Source organism: Palaemon carinicauda, chromosome 26, assembly GCF_036898095.1.
Source record: "Palaemon carinicauda isolate YSFRI2023 chromosome 26, ASM3689809v2, whole genome shotgun sequence".
Classification (NCBI taxonomy): domain Eukaryota; kingdom Metazoa; phylum Arthropoda; class Malacostraca; order Decapoda; family Palaemonidae; genus Palaemon; species Palaemon carinicauda.
In genome coordinates this window covers 89,204,712-89,227,211 of record NC_090750.1, presented here as the reverse complement: position 1 = coordinate 89,227,211, position 22,500 = coordinate 89,204,712, and the positions used below count along the sequence as shown (strand labels likewise).

Sequence of the window (22,500 nt, the reverse complement as noted above, 5' to 3'; positions counted from 1 at the left end):
GCTCGATAAGAAAGACATCCCCATAAAAAACAAGACCTAATAGAAAATGAAAAATAATGACATTTATGAAGAGATGGAGATTGTTAATGCTGTTTCAGTTAAGATCGAATAAGGAAAGAAAAAGAGGCGGGTTAAATCAGGATACACAGATGATTGTTTAAAGGTTTAAAGGTTTAAAGGGAGCTCATGAATGGCAGGGGCAAGGGACAGTGACATTGCCCTATCAAGCAGGACAATGCCCTAGAGACTGACCATATACACATGTGATCAGTGCCCAAGTCCTCTCTCTACCCAAGCTAGGACCAGGGAGAGCCAAGAAATGGCCACTAATGACTCAGCAGATAAACCTATAGGCTACCCCAAACACCCCCTCCTTACCTCATAAGGATGTTGAAGTTGCAGGGACCAAAGAAACTAACTAGTTTGAGCGGGACTCGAAACCCAGTCTGGCATTCACCAGTCAGGGATGTTACCACATCGGCCACCACAACCCTTTGGTGATAAGTTTCAAGTTCTGTGTGTTATCGATAATTCAAAATGGACTTTTATTAACAAACAGAGAACAAGCTTGTGTTATTCTTAATGCTAAAATTTCGGAATGGCTTGACTGTACTTTGATAAGTCCAGTATATCTTTTCTTTATCCATTCTCAAAAAAAAAAAAAAAAAAAAAAGCCCTCAAAAGAATATTAGGAGTTACATGGCAGGACAGAATTAGAAATGAAATTATAAGAGAGATTACTAGAGTGCCATATGTGGATGAAATCATAGTGAGGGGTGGATGGAGATGGTTTGGGCATACACTTCACACTCCCCAAGAGTGATTAGCTCACCAAACTTTCAACTGGGCTAAACAAGGCACTACAAGAGTTTTGAGACCCAGGCCTACATGGCTGAGAACTATAAAGTATGAAGTAGATGATGACTGGAGAAGTATTGATTTAAAAGCCCAAGATTGAGATGACAGGCGAAATCTAACCGAGGCCCTTTGCGTCAATAGGCGTAAGAGGAGATGATCATGATACTCAAAAAAAGACACGTCACGCTTGGGATCGGACGCGGAACGTGAAAGAATATGGGAAAATACAAGAATGAAATCTACCTACAAAATATTGACAAGAGATGTGAGAGTCACCTACTAACGAAGAAGATAAGATTAATATAAGTTTGTCACAAGTAGAAATAAAGGCAATATAAATATTGTAACAAACACATCCTGGGAGATTCTAGCTAATCTTCTCATCATCCTGCGTTTGTCTGATAGTTTTTCATAACATCCTTATTCTACTAATAACTTTTCTCTACGTGTTGTATACTTTATTGGACTTATAAAACAAATAAAATCCGATTAAAAATAAATCCTTACTCGTACTGGATTTAATAGGTACAAGAATCTTAAACATTAATGAAAGAATAAACCAAATGATAAGGATAGTGTAAAAAAAAAAAAATCTTGCTTTCCTGCATTTTTCGAAAAAACAGTTAAGACATTCATTAAGAAAAGATGGCCTTCATAATGTAGGTGCAACAAATATCTCTATAATATTAATATTAATTTCTCTAGGAAACTTCACACAATAAGCCTCGACTATAAACATATATAAAAATCGGTATCCGACATTCTTATTCTACAATAGCCTTCGGACAAATTCTCTGACATTCATGAATATATTCACATATTAAGAAAAGATTGACTTCATAATATAGGTGGAATAAAGAACATTAATAATACATCCTTTTAGGAAATTACATACAATAAGCTTCGACTTTAAACATTCAAAACTCACGTCTGACATTCTTATTTTACTATTGCCTTTGGACAACATTTTTTTTAATTAGAGCAGCTATTTAAGATGAATCTAAAAAAGCATATGAGATCTTCACTCCTATTTTAAGTTATGAACATATTTTTTGAGAAATGTGAAAATAAAATATATACAAAATTCGATATTTGACGTTCTTATTACCTCCGTAAAGGAGGTTATGTTTTCGAGTTGGTTTATTTATGTACATGTCTGTTGACAGGATTATTCATTTATTTATTTGTCGGGTGTGTATGTTGACAGGATTATTCATTTATTTATTTGTCGGGTGTGTCTGTGAACAGGATTATTCATCTATTTATTTGTCCGTGTGTCTGTGGACAGGATTATTTATCTATTTATTTATTTGTCTGTGTGTCCGTGGACAAGATTATTTATTTATTTATTTGTCTTTGTGTCTGTGGACAGGATTATTTATTTATTTATTTATTTGCTGTGTGTCTGTGGACAGGATTATTTATTCATTGGTCTGTGTGTCTGTGGACAATATAACGTCAAAACTAATAAAAGGATTTTGAGGAAATTTTCACCACCTAGGTCATGGACGACCCCTTTAAATTTTGGAGATGATCCGAATCCGGATCCGGATTTGCATTTTTCACGGTTCTAAATTTTAGAACAAAATGACGTCAAAACTACTTGACGGATTTTGACGAAATTTTCACCACAGATAGATCTTAGGCCTTGGACGACTCCATTGAATTCTGGAGATAGTCCGGATCCGGATTCTAGATCTGGATTTGCCTTTTTTACACCTTTAAAGAACAAGATTACGTCAAAAGAACTAGACGAATTTTGACCACAGATAGATCTTAGGTCATGGACAACCCCATTAAATTTTGGAGATGATCTGGATCCGGAATCTAGATCCATATTTGCATTTTTCACAATTTAAAGAACAAGATTACGTCAAAATTACTCCATGGATTTTGACGAGATTTTCACCACAGATAGATCTTAGGTCATGGACGACTCCATTAAATTTTGGAGATGATCTGGATCCGGATTCTAGATCCAGATCTCCATTTTTCACCAATTCAAAAATAAAGTCAAAACAAATTGATGGATTTTGATGAAATTCATACCACAGATAGATCTAAGGCCATGGAAGACTCCATTAACCTTTGGCAGAGGTCAGATATCTCTGACTGGTCTTGTTGTACTATAGGATTTGAATCAATTCTTTAATGAGATCAGCTCTTACTCATGAATCTGAACAAGCATATGAGATCTTCATTCCCATTTTAAGTTACGAACATGAAAACCTTTTGGGAAACATTTAAAAAAACAAAAAGGATTTTTACTAGAAAATCACAAGACACAAGTCCGAGGTAGAGCAATATCTTGTTATTCCGAAGGAAGTCATCGTAGTGGAAAATTGGACCCACCGATGTGACAGCAATAACAAAGGGATTTCGCCCATTGGGAGAGACGTATAAAGGCGCTGCATATTTTTGTTTTGTTCTCGAGTTGCATTGTACGTCTTCTTTGATTTGAATAATTAATTCCTTTCTGTTTCTTGCTCTTGGTGATCTGTACACTTGGTTGAAGTAATTTCTTACTAAGTCTTACATCTATGAAGGAAATTAGTTTTTTTTAACTTGAGTTAGAAGGACCATACCTTAATGTTTTGTAATCGACTTGCATTGGACGTCTTCATTGATTTGAATAATTAATTCCTTTCTGTTTCTTGTTCTTGGTGATCTTTACATTTGATTAAAGTAATTTTTTACTAAGTTTTAGTTTTTTCTTTTTAACTTACGTAGAAGGACCATTATTAGATATCTGCCTGAGTGGGGATACTTTAATGATTTACGTCTTCATTGATTTGAATAATTAATTCCCTTCTGTTTCTTAATCTTGGCGATCTTTACAGTTGGTTTAAGTAATCCCATACTAACTCTTACATCTATGAAGGAAATTATGTTCTTTTTTAAATTTGGTAGCAGGAACATTCCACTCTTTCTATTCTTTCTACATCTCATATTTTCATTTGATACGTATAATTTTAGAATGTAAAAACCATATCAAGACAAGGATATGAAAGTTTCTTGGGCCTGGGTTCTATACCTAGGCCGAACAAAAGCTATTATCACGCTGCATATTTTTTTTGTTTTGTTCTCTACTTGCATTGGACGTCTTCTCTGATTTGAATAATTAATTCCTTTCTGTTTCTTGCTCTTGGCGATCTTTAAAGGGGTAACGCCACTCACACATGGCAGAGGCAAGGGACAGTGACATTGACCTATGAAGAAGGACAATACCCTATAGACTGACCATATATACATTATGATCAGCACCTAAGCCCCCTCTCCAACCAAGCTATGACCTAGTCTACCCCCAAACACCACCCCCCTCATTCCTTAACTCACAAGGATGGTGAGGTTACAGCGACTAAATTAACTAACGAGTTCGAGTATGACTCAAACCCCAGTCTGGCGATGACCAGTCAGGAACGTTTTCATATAGGCCACCACAAGTAATTTTTTAGTCTTACAATTATGAAAGAAATTACTTTTTTTTTTTTTTATAAGTTAAGTAGCATGAACATGCCTATTCATAGACGCCTATCTAAGTTGGGATACTTGACGTGGTGAAAGGGTTTGTGTATCGCCATGATCAACAAAGCTGTACAAGTAAGGGCCACCCATACTAGATTGGTTAGCTGTGAGCTATTAAACTAAATTTTCCCACCATCAGCAATCCGCTGTGGCCAGCGTGCTTATGAAAATGGCCAAATCCCAGACCTGACTAAGGATATGTCTGAGGCCTTTATCCTGCAGTGGACTGGAAACAGCTGCATATGTTGCTTTTGTTGTATGCAAAATGTATGATAAATTCTCAAAATCAGGTCTGAATTTCTTTGCATTATCATATTTGTTAATCCTTTTTTGCTTCTACTATTTGAAATCAGATTTTACTTATATCATTTATGAATGGATTGAATTAAATACATACAGCTCTTCTAGGAGAGGAACACTCCAAGGTCAGACCGTTGTTCTCTGGTCTTGGGTGGTGCCATGGCCTTTGTGCCGTGGTCTTTCATTGCCTTGGGGTGGGGTTCTCTTGCTTGGGAGTGTGATCGGGCACATTATTCTATTTTACCTATCTTCTTCTTGTTTTTCTTAACAATAATTATAGTTTATATGTGAAAGATTTATTCTAATGTTACTGTTCTTAGAATATTTTATTTTAATTGTTAATTAACTTTCGTAGTTTCCTTAATTCCTTTCCTCACTGAGATATTTTCCCTGTTGGAGCCCTCAGGCTTACAACCACTTGCTTCACCAAATAGGGTTGTAGCTTAGTAATAATAATAATAATAATAATAATAATAATAATAATAATAATAATAATAATTTCAATTAGTTAAGAAACTTTTCCTTAACGCCAAAACCAAGTAGAAATTTAAAGTTCATGAATTCTTAAAATGATACGTCTCTATCAAGTTGGGTCGCTGGGATTTTCATTGGCAATGTATTTTTCTCGAAAAGTGGGTGGCTAAAATAATACAAGAACCCAAGCCCCAATTATTTTATAATCACTGAATTGTGGATGAGTTACTGTACATAAAATTTCCTCTACCGTTAGTCATTATAAGCGCATCTACAAAGATTCACCAGCAATACATTGAATTCCCAACACAGATGTAAAAATTATCTTTACACTTTTTGTACTTCACGTTTCCTAGATTACAGCCCCCTATCATTTCAATCTTTTCTTTACACCGTCTAATAACTATACTTCCATATTTGCTAACCTAACATCAGCTTATCTCTATATTATTTACTTTTTCCATTTGGCTTATGACACATACACATTTAGGCTATTACCAAGAAAGTTTTAAGAGCCTTTTTTTATCATTTAAATTTTTTTCTTACACCAACCCGTCTAATAATCATACTTCCACATTTACTAACCTAATATTAACTCATCTCTATATTTCCTACTATTTCAATTTGCCTTATGATAAATACACATTTATTACCAAGAATGTCCCAAGAGCCTCTATTTTTATCATTTCAATCTTTTCTTTACACTAACCCGTCCAATAATTATACTTACACATTTGCTAACCTAATATTAGCTTATTTATATTTCTTTCAATTTCAACTTGTGTTATGACACACATTTATTACCAAGAAAGTCCCAAGAGCCTCGATTTTTATCATTTATCATTCCAATAATTATACTTTCACATTTCCTAACCTAATATCAGCTTATTTCTAAATTTCTTACGATTTCAATTTGTCTTATGACGCATACACATTTATTACCAAGAAGGTGTCTCAAGAGCCTCTTTTTTTCTTTTAATTTTAATTTATCAACACAATACTTCCGTAAAGGAAATTTAGCACAACGATTCATCCACACATTTCAATTTCCACCGTGGCTTTCACAGCCCCTCAAAATCTCTTTCCCAATCTTTTGTATTCAAACGTCTACTTTTATAATTATTCATATATTCTACGAGTCATCTCTTCTCTGACGCTGGCATCACTCTTCATATTTACAGCCAGATTTCTAAAAGAATCTTCTTCCATTTTCCCATCACCATGTCATTCATAATTCGACTTTCTCTGGTCCCATTTGCCATCATAATTCTACTCTTGCTCACATTTACTCGCCATGTTCTCTTCTCATAAATGGCTTCACACACACTATTTTACAATTTTCTTCGTAATTGTATGCCTTTATAGATTATGAAAAAACTTATCCTTCTGTCAAAACTTCAGCAGTAATGAAAGCCCTTCAAAGACTAAAAACATATGAATATATGTTAGAACATATTATTGTGTAACCTACAAACATCAACCATTTCACATTCCATTCACAACTAACTTTCTTATCCTACAATCTTTTTCTTATTGCAAAAGTCCTTCTTCTGACTTCTCTCATGATTGCTACCTTGGAGGTAATAACCACATTTTTCTTTGTTTTTTCTATTTGTCACTCATGAATGGCTGGGACAAGGGACGGTGACAGTGCCCTTGATCAGCACCCAAGGCCCTCTCCACCCAAACTAGGACCAAGGAGGGCCATGCAATGGCTGCTGATGACTCAGCAGATAGACCTATAGGCTCCCCTAAACCACCAATCCTTAGCTCACAAGGACGATGAGGTTGTATCAACCAAAGGAACTAATGAGTTTGAGCGGGACTCTAACCCCAGTCTGGCGTTCACCAGTCAGGGACGTTACCACATCGGCCACCACAACCGTAAAAACAACCATATATCTCAGATTTAACCATATAACGAATCCGTCATTCTCCCATTAAAATATTCTAATAAATTTAATTATCAACAAATTTTTAATCTCTATTAATAAAGACCACACCGCCTCCCGATCGATTCTATCACAGCTTTGTTTCTCTTTGCGTTCAAACTTCCCACATAATTCTTAAGACAAATACTTAACGCCCTTCACCCTTTACTTTGTTCAGAACGAGTTCTCTCCCATCCAGAGGGATTTTACTCACCCTCGTCCTTTCATCTTCTTAGCTTTCCCTTTTCTACACTCTACTTGATTTTCATCTTAATCCTCCATCTATTTACAATTAAACTTGTGTTCTGCTATCCAATTGGATCTCGAATGATGACATTTTGATTAACAATTCCTCTTTCTTCAATTAAACAATTCCTTATTCCTATCTCCCTCGCCGTTTTTATTCAGCCTTCATAGTTCCTTATACGCACAAATACTTATTAATATTCATGTGACCAATCATAGAATTTTACAAACAATGTAAATGTTAAAGAGGTAATTATATTTTATATATATACATATATACATTTTATATATATATATATATATATATATATATATATATATATATACATACATATAAATTCATATATACATATATATGTATGTATGTATGTATGTATATATAAATAAATATATATATATATATATATATATATATATATATATATATATATATATATATATATATATATATATATATATATATATATATATGTATATGTGTGTGTGTCTGTATGTATATATACTTACTCCTTCAACATCAAGATTGTTTGTATTACAAACATCTTCATCTTCTACGTGCTTCCCCCTTATTTTTACCAAAACATTTCCCTTGGTTACATCAACTATCATTTCACCCTTTCCCTTCTTAACTATACTTATATCTTATTAAACATTTGCTTCAATCACATCACATTTCGACTTCGCTTATCATCCAACCACTACAGTTCACTAGTTAACCCTTTCTTCGTCTTTCCAAACGCAAGCCTTTAATTATTAAATCCCATTATCACGAATCTTTTTCTATTTACAACACAAACACCATTTATACCAACAATGACCTTTTTGATCGCCTTCCAATCATTAAATCACTTAAAACATTTCCTTTATATTTCCCAAAACCCGGTAAGGCATAGATATGGACTCACCTAAACATTTCCTCTCGCTCTATTCTAATTGATGGACTACAGTATTTCATTTCCTTTACAACTTTTCTGTACTTATAATCTTACCCAAATTCCGAGCCTTTTTGACACATTGCGCCCCCGAGACTATACAATAATCACCCACTAGATATCCGAAAGACTTAAGATATTAAGTCTTTCAAGAGGAAACCGAAGACTTTCTTGGTCTCTGAGTGCTTCGATAATGTGGATTAGACAATAAACGAGCAATAAGCGGTGTGAAATGTTGAATGCTTCGGAACGAACATAATAATATGAAAGTGAAGGTCCTGTAGAGAGTTCGATCTCCCTGCGGTATGGGACCAGAAAAGCAGCCTTTAAAGTAAAGTATAGCTGCTACCCTTCCTACCCTTTCATCGGTCTACCCAATGCTGAAATGCTGAATGCCTTGGAATGCACATGATAAAAGGACAGTGAAGGTCCTGTAGAAAGTAGGGTTCCCCTGCTGTATAAGACCAGAAAAGCTGCCCTTAAAGTAAAGTACAGCAGCTACCCTTTCATAGGTCTATCCAATTCAGCAACACCAAGAGACAATCTCTCTGTTCTGTCTATCCCTTCAACTTCTTCCAAACGACGTAGCAAAATATTAACTATTTCACTGAAACCATTATCATACACATCTCTGTACATGCAAAGAGCCTTTAATTTCAAAACAAGGTATGGGAATGAAAACCATGTCGCCAGTTACCTGGTGCTTCTTCCTCATCTCAGATTGAAATGTTATCAATAACAGAGAGTTTCAACATATTTGCATAAATATGCCTTCTATGTGTTCACAGCCACTGCCCATTCAGCATTATTATTATTATTATTATTATTATTATTATTATTATTATTATTATTACTTGCTAAGCTACAACCCTAGCTGGAAAAGCGGGATGCTATAAGCCCAGGGGCCCCAAGAGGGAAAATAGCACAGAGAGGAAAGGAAACTAGGAAAGATGAAATATTTTAAGAACAGTAACATTAAAATAAATAGTTCCTATATGAACTATACAAACTTTAACATAATAAGAAGAGAAATTAGATAGAATAGTGTGCCCGAGTGTACCCTCAAGCAAGAGAACTCTAACCCAAGACAGTGAAAGACCATGGTACAGAGGCTATGGCACTACCTAAGAGCATTATCTGAGTTTTGAGCACTTTCGTTTAAAGGCCGCTCATGAATGGCAGAAGCAAAGGGCAGTGACAATGCCTTAGCTAGCAGGATAATGCCCTAGAGATTGACCATATATACATATGATCAGCGCCTAAGACCCATCTTCACCCAAGCTGGGAACAGGGAAGACCAAGCAATGGCTACTGATGACTGAGCAGGTAGAATAATATGCTCCCCCAAAACGCAGCTTGCCCCTTAGCTCACAAGGATGGTGAGTTTGTAGACTCTACAAGAAACTATCGAGCTTGAGCGGGTCTCGAATCCCAGTCCAGTTCGTGTGCATGAGATATAGAACCCTATTTAAAATGAATTCCTAAATCATAACTAAATACGCAATAGATCGAAATGTAGTTTATAATGTTCACTATTTTTAGCACTGAAAAAAGAATAAACTAATGCAATAATTCCAATATTGTCAAAAACTCTAAATGACAGACGTTTGGAATGGCTGTCAAATACATGAACCCGTGATGGGGAAACTCAAATTGAATGAAAGGACACGAGGCTGAAGGCTGGCATTGTGTGATATAAACTCCTCTTTTTGAATACTATCAAATAAACCTTAACAAAATTATAAATTGGAATATTTTCATAGAAATGATTACGACAATATTTCCTGCTAAATTTTTTAATGGGAATAGGAGTGATTCCCAGACGTCAATAGTACACATGGTTTTCAAAATTACATTTTAAGTTTTTCTGGAATGTACAATTTAAATTTACTTAAAATTACATATTGAAAAATAACATTGCAAAGTAATTCCATTTCATTGCCTAAACACACAATTAAATACATTAAATATGTAAAGGTTAAAAAAATTAAAGATACAAAACACTGAACTATTTACCAATGTTAAATTACATTCTAACATTAAATTGTTAGATACATTTTAGTACATAAAATGAAAAAAATTTTATAAGATAACCAAACAGAGATAGAGAAACGACACCAGACAAAGATTTCAATTAGGTGTTTCCATTTGTTATTTGGAGAAGTGACCTCTCTGAGAGAGAGAGAGAGAGAGAGAGAGAGAGAGAGAGAGAGAGAGAGAGAGAGAGAGAGAGAGTGAGAGACTTTCATCTACTATCATGGTTCACATCCGACTAGGATACTGAAAACCACTTGCACAACATATATCTTTTCTTATTTTTTTTTTATTTATGTAGAGTTCTCGAAATTTTGGTAAGATTTCAAAATGTCTCAACTCAGCATACTGGTGCAACACGCTATTGGGGGTATCGTTCACTAAAGTCTAAAACACTGGCTTACATGACAAGGTTAAAGTTTCCAACGAGCATGTAGTTCAGGCCAATTTTTAAGAAATCACAGGCCAATTTCCAAGACATCACAGTCAAATTTCCAAGACATTTCAGGCCGATTTTCAAGACATCAAATTCCAAAATAAAGCTGGAAAATCTATTACAATTACCCTTCTCTCATTTTACACCCCCCCCCCCTTTTTTTTAAGATAATTACTAATTACTTGAAATCAAAGATAATATCTAACGAGTACTCATTATTTTTACAATTTTGCAAAAATACTCTCCAATGGTTTCTCTATACTTTCTTGAGGGATTAATAGTATTGGAATATAGTAGGGCTTTTTGAGGACACACGCACACACACACACACACACACACACACACATATATATATATATATATATATATATATATATATATATATATATATATATATATATATATAAAGATGAAAAAGTAGAGCGTTTCTAAGCATATGTGGTGACATTCACTCAACTGGCAGAATAGACTTAAATGGTCTTTTAAAATGGTGACAGAACGTTCACTATCGTAAAGAAAAATAGTAATTAAGCCTTGTCTTTAGCATCCAGTCTTCATCTAGCATGTCCCTAATCAAGTCTCCATAGATGCCACTATCTAATCACACAACTTTACGCGGGTCTCCTTAGTTGAGTACATTCAACAACACAACAACAACGTCTTGCCTGGTGATCGCCAGACTGACGTTCGAGTCCCACTCAAATTCGTGTGTTTCTTTAGTGTTTGCAACCTCACCATCCTTGTGAGTTAAGGATAGGAAGGTTGAGAGAGCTTATAGGTCTACCTTGCGACTCATCAGCAGCCATTGCTTGGCCCTTCCTGGTCCTAGATTGGCTAGAAAGGGGACTTTGGCCTTGATCATATGTATATATGTTCAGGCTCTAGGGCATTGTCCTGCTTACTAGTGTAATGTCACTGTCCCTTGTCTCTGCCATTCATGAGTGGCCTTTAAATAATAATAATAATAATAATAATAATAATAATAATAATAATGTGAAGTAATTGAATTAGGCTAATTCAGTGTTAACATTTACAACATAACGTTGTACCTCAACCCTTGGCATAAGATTCGTTAAGTCTTCTCACATTGACCTCATAAGAAAATAAATAGTAACAACATTATTCACCTATATTTTCTTTCTTGCTCTCTTTTTCTAATTGTCCATCACTATAGTCAATTCTTTTTAGTGAGGCAGATTTACACCGACTCGCAGTGGTGCCCTTTTATCTCGGAAAAGTTTCCTGCTATCTGATTGGTTGGACAAGATAATTCTAACCAATCAGATAGCAGGAAACCTTTCCGAGCTAAAAGAGCACCGCCGCGAGTCAGTGCAAATGCGCCTCGTTAAAAAAAATGAGTATAGATACTTTAATACTCCAATAGAGAAAATTCATTTTTTTATATACTCTTTCCTCACGGAGATAAAAAGTGAATATAAATGAAAAGATAGATTCTATGTGAACAAAACCCATAGCTAGTCGATACCTATATGCTGATCGATATTCTTATTTCAAATAGTTTAAGATAACCTAACCTACCCAAAGATAGTTTAACCAAACCTAACCAACCCTAAAACAGTTTAATCTAACCTACCCTAAGATAGTTAATCTCAACCTAACATAACCTAACCTACCCTAACATAGTTTAACCTAACCTAAACTAGAATAGTTTAACCTATCCTAACCTACCCTAAGATAGTGTACCTTAACCTAACCTAACTTAACCTACCCTTAGATAGTTTAATCTAACCTAACCTAATTCAAAATAGTTTAACCTATCCTAACCTACACTAAGATAGTTTATCTTAACCTAACCTAACTTAACCCACCTTAAGATAGTTTAACTTAACCTAACTTAACCTAACCTAATCTAACATAACCAAATCTACTCTAACCTAAACAAGTAATAATTTCCTTCCTTCATTCTCCTTTATACATTTCCTGGTCATTAAAACAAAATCTTCACGACCAACTATATTTCCCAATGTTGGTTTCTTAAGATTAAGACACAAGAATCTTTATTCAACATTAAATCAAAGTATTTCAGCGTTTCTGATTCCGGTCTTCGTTCATATCTCGTCGCAATTCTAGGAACGGAATAGTTTCACAAGGATCGTATAGAGCCAATATCCGCTGTCAGATCGAATAACAGGAAGCTCTGAACAATATTTCACGCTTGAGGGGGCGGCCAAGGGGGGCCGGGTGAAGGCTACAGTATCTGACATATATCATTATCATCGTCTCCTCCTACGCCTACTAACTCAAAGAGATCTCGGTAAGATTTCGCCAGTCGTCTCGATCTTGAGCTTTTAAATCAATACCTCTCCATTCACCATCTTCTACTTCGCGCTTCATAGTCCTCAGCCATGTGGGCCTGGGTCTTCCAACTCTTCTACTGCCATGTGGAGCCCAGTTGAACGTTTGGTGAACTAATCTAATATCTCTTGGCGAGTGCAAAGAGCAGTTCCAATCCACGCCAGTTGTCTCTGTCTTGAGATTTTAAATTAATACTTCTCCATTCATCATCTTCTACGTCGCGCTTCATAGTCCTCAGCCATGTAGGCCTGGGTCTTCAAACTCTCCTAGTGCCTTGCAGAACCCAGTTAACAGTTTGGTGAACTAATCTCTCTTAGGAGTTCAAAGAGCATGTCCAAACCATCTCCATCTACTCCCTAATCATGATCTCATCCACATATGGTACTTGAATAATATCTCTTATAGTTTTATTTCTATCGATTTAAAAGCTCAAGATAGAGACGGCTGGCGAAATTTAACCGCGACCCTTTGAGTCAATAGGCTTAGGCGGAGATGGAGATGACGATGATGGTGATGATGAATGTCAAAATGGTATCCGGACAAACAATGATTCAAATGTACACATGTAACTAAATACTGCCCTTCCCTCATCTTTTTCGGAAACAGATTATTATTATTATTTTTTTTTTTTTTTTGTGGCATTTAGAACGAAGCTCATTTTACCAATTCAAATAGCATGATTAATAAAAGTACCAAAAGTACCAGTGGTTTTTTTCTTATCAAATATCGACAAATAATTAATTAACGATCAGATTACTTCTAATAATTGTACTCCTTATTTTTTTTTTTTTTTACCTCCGCCAACTTACGTTGGGGGAGGTTATGTTTTCGCCCCTGTTTGTTTGTTTGTCCCGTTTCTATTGTTGTGAACAACTTCCTGGCCACAATTTTACTCATAGAGTAGTAAAACTTTCAGGGATTAATTGTTATGTTGAGACGTGAAAGCGATTAAATTTTGAAATTTCTAGATCATAGGTCAGGGTCAAGGTCGAGCTAAAGGTCCTATGAATTAACCTTAACCTTAACCCCAAGTTAGCACGTGGTTATCACACAGGCTTCCAATACGCCTACGGTTCTAAACTGATTCAGGGAAAGACAAGCTGGTTTCAAGAGATAAGGGGTCATGGCGGAGGTCTCCACTCTGGGTGTTTTACTAGTTTTCTATCGAATATCCCTGTATATTTATGTACATGACTATTCCTTACATAAATCAACTTTTAATTTAATAAATATCTTCGGACCACAAGATAACATACTATTTCGAAGACCATCTCCGAAGACAGATGAGGGATCTTAAAGGTCGTCGTGGAATTGGATCCAGTGAACGTCCTCGGATTCGGAGGAGGAAGAGGATGAGGAAAGAGGAGGAGAAATAAGAGAGGAAGGTGATGGAGGAAGACAAAGAAGTGAGGAAAGTGGGGGAAGGGTGGCTAGAGGATGTTCCATTACCGGAGAGACAGCGGAAGTTGCAAAAGGCTCCTCCGCTGAGATAAACGTGACCTCGGAATGTGGAGATAAGAGAGAGACCTCACACGCACGAACATACATACAAACACGCTCTCGAGGGAATATCATAAAACCATTTCAATTTGCGAAACCAAGCTGATACCTCAGGGGACGAGAAGGTCACTGTCTGAAACAAATACGCCTTTTCTAATATTACTAACCTCATTGCGTACGTGCACGGATACAGAGCACGACGATATCTGAAACTCGTGGTATTATTAACCTCCTTACAGTAATGATTCATCAATTTAACAGAACATTTTTTTCTTTTTATAAATAAATAAATAAATTATTATTATTATTATTATTATTATTATTATTATTATTATTATTATTATTATTATTATTATTATTATTATTATTATTACTTTGTTAAGCTACAACCCTAGTTGGAAGAGCAGGATGCTATAAGCTCAGGGGCTCCAACAGGGAAAATAGCCCAATGATGAAAAGAAACAAGGACACATGAAATATTTCAAGAACAGTAGCAACATTAAAATAAATACTTCCTATATAAACTATAAAAACTTCAACAAAACAAAAGGAAGAGAAATTGCATAGAAGGGTGTGCCCGAGTGTACCCTCAAGCAAGAGAACTTTAACCCAAGACAGTGAAAAACCTTTGTACAGAGGCTATGGCACTACCGATGACTAGAGAATAATGGTTTGATTTTGGAGTGCCCCTCTCCTAGAAGAGCTGCTTACCATAGCTAAGGAGTCTCTTCTACCCCTACCATGAGGAAAGTAGCCACTGAATGCAGTAGTTAAACCCTTGGGTGAAGAAGAATTGTTTAGTAATCTCAGTGTTGCCAGGTGCATGAGGACAGAGGAGAATAAGTAAAGAATAGGCCAGACTATTCGCTGCGTGTGTTTCACAATCAACCTCTGGGGGTCGGTACGCTGTTGCAGAAGCCAAGAGAGACGTAACGATGAAACTTTGATTGTTTACTTGACTCAAATTCCCAGAATTTAATGAAAGCCTTTAGGGGGTGGGGGGAGGAATTCGTTACAAGCGACGGAATCTGGTGCGTAGGTAAAAAATATACTCCAGAAACAATACATGTTATCTCAGGGGCGTGCGTGCAAGGACGCATATAATACGCATGTACATATTTATACATATAAGTAACGCGCGCACACATACACATACACAAATATATATGCATATATACGTACATATATATACATATATATATATATATATATATATATATATATATATATATATATATATATATATATATATGTATATGTATATATATATATATATATATATATATATATATATATATATATATATATATATATATATATATATATATATATACACACACACACACACACATTTATATATATATATATATATATATATATATATATATATATATATATATATATATATATATAAATATATATATATATATATATATATATATATATATATATATATATATATATATATATAAAGATGAAAAAGTAGAGCGTTTCTAAGCATATGTGGTGACATTCACACAACTGGCAGAATAGACTTAAATGGTGTATTAAAATGGTGACAGAACGTTCACTATCGTAAAGATAAACAGTAATTAAGCCTTGTCTTTAGCATCCAGTCTTCATCTAGCATGTCCCTAATGAAGTCTCCATAGATACCACTATCTAACAACACATCTTTACGGGAGTCTCCTTTGTTAAGTACATTCAACAACAACACAACAACGTCTTGCCTGGTGATCACCAGACTGAGGTTCGTGTCCCACTCAAATTCGTGTGTTCCTTTAGTGTTTGCAACCTCACCATCCTTGTGAGTTAAGGATAGGAAGGTTGAGAGAGCTTATAGGTCTACCTTGCGAGTCATCAGCAGCCATTGCTTGGCCCTTCCTGGTCCTAGATTGGCTAGAAAGGGGACTTTGGCCTTGATCATATGTATATATGTTCAGGCTCTAGGGCATTGTCCTGCTTACTAGTGTAATGTCACTGTCCATTGTCTCTGCCATTCATGAGTGGCCTTTAAATAATAATAATAATAATAATAATAATAATAATAATAATAATAATAATAATAATAATAATAATAATAATGTGAAGTAATTGAATTAGGCTAATTCAGTGTTAACATTTACAACATAACGTTGTACCTCAACCCTTGGCATAAGATTCGTTAAGTCTTCTCACATTGACCTCATAAGAAAATAAATAGTAACAACATTAATCACCTATATTTTCTTTCTTACTCTCTTTTTCTAATTGTCCATCACTATAGTCAATTCTTTTTAGTGAGGCAGATTTACACCGACTCGCAGTGGTGCCCTTTTATCTCGGAAAAGTTTCCTGCTATCTGATTGGTTGGACAAGATAATTCTAACCAATCAAATAGCAGGAAACCTTTCCGAGCTAAAAGAGCACCGCCGCAAGTCAGTGCAAATGCGCCTCGTTAAAAAAAAATGAGTATAGATACTTTAATACTCCAATAGAGAAAATTCATTTTTTTATATACTCTTTCCTCACGGAGATAAAAAGTTAATATAAATGAAAAGATAGATGCTATGTGAACAAAACCCCTAGATAGTCGATACCTATATACTGATCGATATTCTTATTTCAACTAGTTTAACCTAACCTAACCTAACATACCATAAAATATCTAACATAATCTAACCTACCCTAAAATAGTTTTACCTAACCTAACCTAACTTAACCTACCCTAACATAGTTTAACCTAACCTAACCTAAATTATAATAGTTTAACCTAACTAACCTAAATTATAATAGGTTAACCTAACCTAACCTGCCTGAAAATAGTTTATCTTAACCTAACTTAACTTAACCTACCCTAAGATAGTTTAAATTGATTTAACCTAACCTTTCCTACATTACCAAATCTACTCTAACCTAAACAAGTAATAATTTCCTTCCTTCATTCTCCTTTATAAATTGCCTGGTCATTAACACAAAATTTTCACGACCAACTATATTTCCCAGTGTTGGTTTCTTAAGATTAAGACACAAGAATCTTTATTCAATATTAAATCAAAGTATTTCAGCATTTCTGCTTCCGGTTTTCGTTCATATCTCATCGCAATTCTAGGAACAGAATAGTTTCACAAGGATCGTATAGAGCCAATATCCGCTGTCAGATCGAATAACAGGAAGCTATGAACAATATTTCACGCTTGAGGGGGCGGCCAGGGGGGGCCGGGTGAAGGCTACAGTATCTGACATATATCATTATCATCGTCTCCTCCTACGCCTACTAACTCAAAGAGATCTCGGTAAGATTTCGCCAGTCGTCTCGATCTTGAGCTTTTAAATCAATACCTCTCCATTCACCATCTTCTACTTCGCGCTTCATAGTCCTCAGCCATGTGGGCCTGGGTCTTCCAACTCTTCTACTGCCATGTGGAGCCCAGTTGAACGTTTGGTGAACTAATCTAATATCTCTTGGCGAGTGCAAAGAGCAGTTCCAATCCACGCCAGTTGTCTCTGTCTTGAGATTTTAAATTAATACTTCTCCATTCATCATCTTCTACTTCGCGCCTCATAGTCCTCAGCCATGTAGGCCTGGGTCTTCAAACTCTCCTAGTGCCTTGCAGAACCCAGTTAACAGTTTGGTGAACTAATCTCTCTTAGGAGTTCAAAGAGCATGTCCAAACCATCTCCATCTACCCCCTAATCATGATCTCATCCACATATGGTACTTGAATAATATCTCTTATAGTTTTATTTCTATCGATTTAAAAGCTCAAGATAGAGACGGCTGGCGAAATTTAACCGCGACCCTTTGAGTCAATAGGCTTAGGCGGAGATGGAGATGACGATGATGGTGATGATGAATGTCAAAATGGTATCCGGACAAACAATGATTCAAATGTACACATGTAACTAAATACTGCCCTTCCCTCATCTTTTTCGGAAACAGATTATTATTATTATTTTTTTTTTTTTTTGTGGCATTTAGAACGAAGCTCATTTTACCAATTCAAATAGCATGATTAATAAAAGTACCAAAAGTACCAGTGGTTTTTTCTTATCAAATATCGACAAATAATTAATTAACGATCAGATTACTTCTAATAATTGTACTCCTTTTTTTTTTTTTTTACCTCCGCCAACTTACGTTGGGGAGGTTATGTTTTCGCCCCTGTTTGTTTGTTTGTCCCGTTGGTATTGTTGTGAACAACTTCCTGGCCACAATTTTACTCATAGAGTAGTGAAACTTTCAGGGATTAATTGTTATGTTGAGACGTGAAAGCGATTAAATTTTGAAATTTCTAGATCATAGGTCAGGGTCAAGGTCGAGCTAAAGGTCCTATGAATTAACCCTAACCTAAACCCCAAGTTAGCACGTGGTTATCACACAGGCTTCCAATACGCCTACGGTTCTAAACTGATTCAGGGAAAGACAAGCTGGTTTCAAGAGATAAGGTGCCATGGCGGAGGTCTGCACTCTGGGTGTTTTACTAGTTTTCTATCGAATATCACTGTATATTTATGTACATGACTATTCCTTACATAAATTAACTTTTAATTTAATAAATATCTTCGGACCACAAGATAACATACTATTTCGAAGACCATCTCCGAAGACAGATGAGGGATCTTAAAGGTCGTCGTGGAATTGGATCCAGTGAACGTCCTCGGATTCGGAGGAGGAAGAGGATGAGGAAAGAGGAGGAGAAATAAGAGAGGAAGGTGATGGAGGAAGACAAAGAAGAGAGGAAAGTGGAGGAAGGGTGGCTAGAGGATGTTCCATTACCGGAGAGACAGCGGAAGTTGCAAAAGGCTCCTCCGCTGAGATAAACGTGACCTCGGAATGTGGAGATAAGAGAGAGACCTCACACGCACGAACATACATACAAACACGCTCTCGAGGGAATATCATAAAACCATTTCAATTTGCGAAACCAAGCTGATACCTCAGGGGACGAGAAGGTCACTGTCTGAAACAAATACGCCTTTTCTAATATTACTAACCTCAGTGCGTACGTGCACGGATACAGAGCACGACGATATCTGAAACTCGTAGTATTATCAACCTCCTTACAGTAATGAATCATCAATTTAACAGAACATTTTTCTTTTGATAAATAAATAAATAAATAAATTATTATTATTATTATTATTATTATTATTATTATTATTATTATTATTATTACTTTGTTAAGCTACAACCCTAGTTGGAAGAGCAGGATGCTGTAAGCTCAGGGGCTCCAACAGGGAAAATAGCCCAATGATGAAAAGAAACAAGGACACATGAAATATTTCAAGAACAGTAGCAATATTAAAATAAATATTTCCTATATAAACTATAAAAACTTCAACAAAACAAGAGGAAGAGAAATTGGATAGAAGAGTGTGCCCGAGTGTACCCTCAAGCAAGAGAACTTTAACCCAAGACAGTGAAAAACCTTTGTACAGAGGCTATGGCACTACCCATGACTAGAGAATAATGGTTTGATTTTGGAGTGCCCCTCTCCTAGAAGAGCTGCTTACCATAGCTAAGTAGTCTCTTCTACCCCTACCATGAGGATAATAGCCACTGAATGCAGTAGTTATACCCTTGGGTGAAGAAGAATTGTTTGGCAATCTCAGTGTTGCCAGGTGGATGAGGACAGAGGAGAATAGGTAAAGCATAGGCCAGACTATTCGCTGTGTGTGTTTCACAATCAACCTCTGGGGGTCGGTACGCTGTTGCAGAAGCCAAGAGAGACGTAACGATGAAACTTTGATTGTTTACTTGACTCAAATTCCCAGAATTTAATGAAAGCCTTTAGGGGGTGGGGGGAGGAATTCGTTACAGGCGACGGAATCTGGTGCGTAGGTAAAAAATATGCTCCATAAACAATACATGTTATTTCAGGGGTGTGCGTGCAAGGACGCATATAATACGCATGTACATATATATATACATATAAGTTACGAGTGCGCGCGCGCACACACACACACATCTATATATATATATATATATATATATATATATATATATATATATATATATATATATATATATACATATACACATATATATATATACATATAGGCCTATATATATATATATACATATATATATATATATATATATATATATATATATATATATATATATATATATAGATAGATAGATAGATAGATAGATATACATATATATATATATATATATATATATATATATATATATACACGTATATATATATATATATAATATATATATATATATATATATATATATATATATATATATATATACACGTATATATATATATATATATATATATATATATATATATATATATATATATATATATATATATATATACACACATATACATATATATATATATATATATATATATATATATATATATATATATATATGCATATACATATATATATATATATATATATATATATATATATATATATATATATATATATATATATGTATATATATATATATATATGCATATACATATATATACATATATACATACATATATATATATATACATATATAGGCGTATATATCAGTATAAATATATAAAAACACATAAGTATATACTGTTTATACATATATATATATATATATATATATATATATATATATATATATATATATATATATATATATATATATGTATGTATATATATATATATATATATATATATATATATATATATATATATATATATATATATATATATATATATATCATCTGTATCTACTGTATATTCAAATTGGAAACGTCACAGCCTGGCATTTTCTTGGACGAGAATTACTGTAGAAACCCACTCAAGCTCTATAGTTCCTAGTAGTGTCTGCAACCTCACCATCCTTGTGAGCTAGGAATGGAGTTTTAGGAGAGAGTATAGATAAACCTGCCGAGTCTTCAGCAGCCATTACCTGGCCCTCCCTGTACCTAGCTTGATGGTGAGGGGCTTGGACGATGATAAGATGTATGTATATGGTCAGTCTTTAGGATAGTGTCCTGTTACTAGTCTCTTCTAATAATGAGCGGATAGAGAATACGATACGAGTTCTAGTAATCTAAATCTAGCATCTTCCATACATGCTTTCCTTCTCTAGGAGCTTAAGAGTGGACGTTAAGAGAAATTTTATTAAGAGTTTTCTTTCTTTTCTTTGATTCCCTTTTGCAATATTCCTCTCATTCCAACTATTTTCTGCCTGGTCATCTCCACAGACCTTAAGCCGTCGGAAGAATCTTTTTGGAATTCAGGTCAGAAATTCTATATTTTATTTCCTTCCAACCCCTGTCATTCTTATAGCTATAGAGTGCCTTATAAGTTCGTAAACCTAATTGATTTTTTAAATTTTATTTTACTGATTGTTTATTACTATTTTTACTTATATAGGTTAATTTACTAAAATTCCTAAATGAAATACCTCTACTAAGAAGTACTGGAAAATGGAGGTATTCAGAATATTCTTGTTATTACTTGCTAAGCTACAACCCTATTGGGAAAAGCAGAATACTATAATCCCAAGGGCTCAAAAAGGGAAAATAGCCCAGAGAGGAAAGGGAATAAGGAAATAAATAAATCACAAGAGACTAATGAACAATCAAAATGAAATATCTTAAGAACAGTAACATTAAAATAAATCCTTCATATATAAACTATGAACACTTAAAAAAGACCAAAAAGAAATAGAATTAAGATAGAATAATGCCCCCAAGTGTACCCTCAAGCAAAAGAACTCTACCCAAGAACCACAAGTATCTAGCATCGAAGGCAATCCGCTGGCTGACTTTCTAATGTAGCTGAACTCAAACAGTTTTCTTTTTACTTTTAATTCAAAATTAGATTCTAGGTGGAATTGGATGCTAACGTCAATCAAATGCTACTTGTCTAATTGACAGATAACGTTTGATATCAGGAGCATTTAGTCAATAGAGTACTGTATGGACGTCCAATTGATTTATGATGA

General features: G+C 34.8%; 1 pseudogene; it reads right to left on the bottom strand.

Moving 5' to 3' along the window:
• Window positions 1-7,943, bottom strand: part of LOC137620050 (calcitonin gene-related peptide type 1 receptor-like) — a 55,007-nt pseudogene extending 47,064 nt beyond the window's left edge.
• Window positions 7,944-22,500: the final 14,557 nt, after the last annotated feature.